The 5113-nt window shown below is 40.6% G+C and overlaps 1 long non-coding RNA gene across 3 annotated transcripts; it reads left to right on the plus strand.

Annotated features, from left to right (window-relative positions):
* Positions 1-1047: 1047 nt before the first annotated feature.
* Positions 1048-1847, plus strand: LOC149596260 (uncharacterized). Of its 3 annotated transcripts, none has more exons than XR_016379363.1 (3): positions 1048-1362; positions 1501-1634; positions 1788-1847. It is a non-coding gene; the product is annotated as an uncharacterized LOC149596260 (long non-coding RNA). The 3 variants fall into 3 exon arrangements; XR_016379364.1 differs by lacking the exon at positions 1788-1847 and adding an exon at positions 1699-1736; XR_016379365.1 differs by lacking the exon at positions 1788-1847 and adding an exon at positions 1699-1736 and having other exon boundaries at positions 1501-1629.
* The last annotated feature ends 3266 nt before the right edge of the window (positions 1848-5113 follow it).

Here is a 5113-nt window from a genome sequence, read left to right on the forward strand (position 1 = left end):
TTTTAATTCATCTCATATCGGACCTGTAGTGCTTACTTTTCATTTCACTACGATCAACAAACAAACATCAATGGAAGGAATGACATTAAGTAATACTCTTCTTTATACCTAGCAACACCTAAATCAACGCTTAGGTTATATACAGGGTGTTTCTGATAAGTCTGCCATAAATCAAGGGGCGTGTTCTTTGGGTCACACTGAGTGGAAAGTGTCAAAGAACATGGGGTGTACAAGAATTTGCAACGAAGATATGGCCCCCCAAACATTGGCCCCTAAAACAAGAAAATATTCGAAAATGTAGACTAAAACAAATTCAGCCTTATCAACTTGTTTAGAAATAATGAGACAATTTCAATAGTTTCCCTCTAACATCGTTATTGAACTTTCACCTGGCAGAAGTGTATTAACTGAGTAGAAGTATGCCTACTATAGTAAAGTAAATTCAAAGTATCATGGTACCTTTCGGTTGGTATTACTTTTATTCTTAACAAGTTAACATGGACGTTACAGGTATTGTTCAAAATGTCCACCAGCGGCGTTAAGACAAACATGAACCCGTCTTTCGAAAGATTCTTGGACATGTTGGAAGATTCCTGGCATGTTCCTGATTGTTTGACAACCTTCAATAATTCGTCTTCGCAAGTCTTCCTCATCACGGACTTCATTCTTGTACACGATGTCTTTGAGATGACCCCAAAGATAGAAATCGCACGGATTTAAATCCCGAGATCTGGCTGGCCACGCAACTGGTCCTCCACGCCCAATCCACCTCAAATTAAACGTAGCATTAAGATGTTCTCTAACTGCACGGCTGAAATGTGGGGGTGCCCCGTCGTGCATAAACCACATGTCACGAAGTAATGCTAACGGTATGTCCTCGAGTAGTTCAGGTAAAGTGTCTCTTAAGAACGTGAGATATGCTTCACCATTTAGTCTGGGTGGAAGAAAATGCGGACCTAGTAAATGATTACCGACAATGCAGCACCATACGTTTAAAGAAAATTGCTGTTGGTGACTTCTAACCAAGGTTCTTAAACTTGCATCCGCTTATATAGGTTGGCTTATAATGGGGGGTAATTTTTCGGAGTTTTGGAACGGATGGTGGGGGGGCACGACACCTATGTTTTCCCTAGGAGAGACGTCACTGAATGTCTTAAAAAATAAAACAAGACGTAGCGTTTTTGCCCTCGATTTTTTTCCATTCTCCTCTCCTCGCCTCTCCCATCCTCTACCCGAGAGCATGCCGAGAGTCTCGAGTAGAGTACCCATCAGCTTCGGGCCTTCGGCTCGGCCGCCGCTCGGGTTCATGTCCGTTGCATTTCATATATATTAAAATATAATGATTGACATAGTTTAACCAAGGTAAATAATTGCCAATTAGGCTATTATTTAGTATTTAAATATTTAGTTTTCACACTGTCCATGTCACGTTAATTTTAGACTGACAACCAATGTAATCTAATTTCTAAAGTGTAGTTAACCAAGGCTTAATTCTTACAGGTTGATATTTTGTATTTGATTGGGAATTTCCTAAGGCAAATAATGCCGGTTTACACTGCGCGGTTTAGCAAACCTCAGTTGAAGCAAATAAATTTTTAAAATATCCATGGTTGTGTTTTATTTAATATAGTAAGGTATCAATTCACTTTTAATATCTCAGTTGAAGCAAACACCCTTTTTAAGTCCCAAGTTCAATAGAGACAGACAAAGTCATACATACTATGAGCCCGCCTTACTCGTTTTGGAGCTAATCCTAGACATTCAGCTACGTCACTCACCCCATGCAGGCTCGAGTGCGACGAATTTCGGAAGAAAGCCCAAAGTTTGAGAGAGATAGTCCCCCCTTGACTTCTAACACTAGTTGCGTGTGGGTTTAATTGGCGCCATTCGTGGTGGTTGTGATAGTTCAGAATTCCATCCCGGGAAAAATGTGCCTCGTCGGTTACTAAAAGGACCCGTGGAAATTGATTGTCCTCTACTCTGGCCAAAAACCACTCGCAAAAGTCGATGCGTCTTGGATAATCTGCCGGGTTAAGAGCTTGCACCTTTTGAATATGATACGGGTGAAACTGATGTCCGCGGAGAATTCGCCAGACCAAAACGTGATTAACATGTAATTGTCGTCCAACTTGTCTGGTACTTGTCGAGGGGTCCTCATCGAACATGGCAAGGACGTCTTCCTCGATTTCCTCCATGTCTTCTGGAATGTCTCGCTCTCGAATGTTGTTGGGTTGTACTTGTCCGATGTCCCTCAAGCGCCTGTCAACAGCCTCGAACGTACGACGATTTGGTATGCGTAATTGCGGAAATTGTTCCTGGTATCGCCGCTGTGCTTCCACTGAATTGCCCTGCGCCAGTCCATACATGAGATGCATGTCTGCATATTCTGCATACTGTACTACCACACGTTCGTTCGAAGTGATACTGTGACGTTATCAACAACATCGCGTTACTTTATAGCAAACCACTGTTTAGTTTTTACGTTTGCGTCATGACTGTCAGCATTGTTTTTTATTCACGGACTTCATTCTTGTACACGATGTCAAAAAAATCTTTGAGATGACCCCAAAGACTTTTTAGCAAACCACCGTTTATTGTTTACGTTTGTGAATAAAAAACAATGCTGACAGTCATGACGCAAACGTAAAAACTAAACGGTGGTTTGCTATAAAGTAACGCGATGTTGTTGATAACGTCACAGTATCACTTCGAACGAACGTGTGGTAGTACAGTATGGCGTATACCAATGCAGAATATGCAGACATGCATCTCATGTATGGACTGGCGCAGGGCAATTCAGTGGAAGCACAGCGGCGATACCAGGAACAATTTCCGCAACGATGCATACCAAATCGTCGTACGTTCGAGGCTGTTGACAGGCGCTTGAGGGACATCGGACAAGTACAGCCCAACAACGTTCGAGAGCGAGACATTCCAGAAGACATGGAGGAAATCGAGGAAGACGTCCTTGCCATGTTCGATGAGGACCCCTCGACTAGTACCAGACAAGTTGGACGACAATTACATGTTAATCACGTTTTGGTCTGGCGAATTCTCCGCGGACATCAGTTTCACCCGTATCATATTCAAAAGGTGCAAGCTCTTAACCCGGCAGATTATCCAAGACGCATCGACTTTTGCGAGTGGTTTTTGGCCAGAGTAGAGGACAATCAATTTCCACGGGTCCTTTTAGTAACCGACGAGGCACATTTTTCCCTGGATGGAATTCTGAACTATCACAACCACCACGAATGGCGCCAATTAAACCCACACGCAACTAGTGTTAGAAGTCACCAACAGCAATTTTCTTTAAACGTATGGTGCGGCATTGTCGGTAATCATTTACTAGGTCCGCATTTTCTTCCACCCAGACTAAATGGTGAAGCATATCTCACGTTCTTAAGAGACACTTTACCTGAACTACTCGAGGACATACCGTTAGCATTACTTCGTGACATGTGGTTTATGCACGACGGGGCACCCCCACATTTCAGCCGTGCAGTTAGAGAACATCTTAATGCTACGTTTAATTTGAGGTGGATTGGGCGTGGAGGACCAGTTGCGTGGCCAGCCAGATCTCCGGATTTAAATCCGTGCGATTTCTATCTTTGGGGTCATCTCAAAGACATCGTGTACAAGAATGAAGTCCGTGATGAGGAAGACTTGCGAAGACGAATTATTGAAGGTTGTCAAACAATCAGGAACATGCCAGGAATCTTCCAACATGTCCAAGAATCTTTCGAAAGACGGGTTCATGTTTGTCTTAACGCCGCTGGTGGACATTTTGAACAATACCTGTAACGTCCATGTTAACTTGTTAAGAATAAAAGTAATACCAACCGAAAGGTACCATGATACTTTGAATTTACTTTACTATAGTAGGCATACTTCTACTCATTTAATACACTTCTGCCAGGTGAAAGTTCAATAACGATGTTAGAGGGAAACTATTGAAATTGTCTCATTATTTCTAAACAAGTTGATAAGGCTGAATTTGTTTTAGTCTACATATTCGAATATTTTCTTGTTTTAGGGGCCAATGTTTGGGGGGCCATATCTTCGTTGCAAATTCTTGTACACCCCATGTTCTTTGACACTTTCCACTCAGTTTGACCCAAAGAACACGCCCCTTGATTTATGGCAGACTTATCAGAAACACCCTGTATATTAATAGCTTAATTAATTTATAAAGACCCATTTCAAATATTATTGTCAAAAGATGCTCTTGGAATATCGAAATGAAACAGAGCTTTATAGCTGCAAAACTAATAAAGGCATCGAAATTCCGAAACACATTTTTGGTTTGGATTGTGAAAATTAAAAATAATAGGGTTCTGTAGGGTTCCTTGACATATGAACACAATGCATAATTAGCAGTGGAATCTCTATAATTGCTAGGAATTATGATAGGCGTTCGATTATCTTAACAGCTCGTGTATAAATTTAAGTGTGTCGCACAGTAGTTTTCGTTGTTGATTTCTGATATTATGAAAAAAAAAACCAACGTTCTCTACCGCAATGGACAGAGTCACGCGAGAAAACTGATTTGCCGTTTATCCTGAATCGACATCTTTTCTGTTTTATTTCAACTATGTTGTTACTTGTCTTATATTAGCTTTGGAGAGTTTCCATAATTTGTAACAGAACTATTAAATATATGTAATGACCATATTACAGCTCTCTCACAATCCAACAGTAGGTATGGGACAACTTGTCTCCATTCACGCTCTTCTCTCTCAAACCTTCCCTCATTGGCTAACAACTGCTTCCGCTCGCTTGCCCCACTAAAAATTAATTTCGTGCCAAAATCATTCCCCTGTTTTAGTTCACATTTTCACATATACCCTTTTCCCTTCAGTGCTGAGTGAAAATGCTGATGCACAAAGAGTTATATCGTCCAGTATATGGTATGACTTCATACGCAATCTTCATTACTCATCCTAAATTATCTTTGACTAAAGAAGTTTCAATTAACAGATGTTAAACTTAATTCAATAAAAATAGTTGGTATTAATTATTCCCCATTACCAAATTACTTAAACAAATTCTAGTTAAATTATTTCAAGAAATCATAGTCCAAATATATTATATTTCTAAACTTCGCTGTTATTAA

This window comes from Phalangium opilio, unplaced genomic scaffold (assembly GCF_054372755.1).
Source record: "Phalangium opilio isolate 3A_F unplaced genomic scaffold, DU_Popi_V2 ptg000390l_1, whole genome shotgun sequence".
Lineage (NCBI taxonomy): Eukaryota > Metazoa > Arthropoda > Arachnida > Opiliones > Phalangiidae > Phalangium > Phalangium opilio.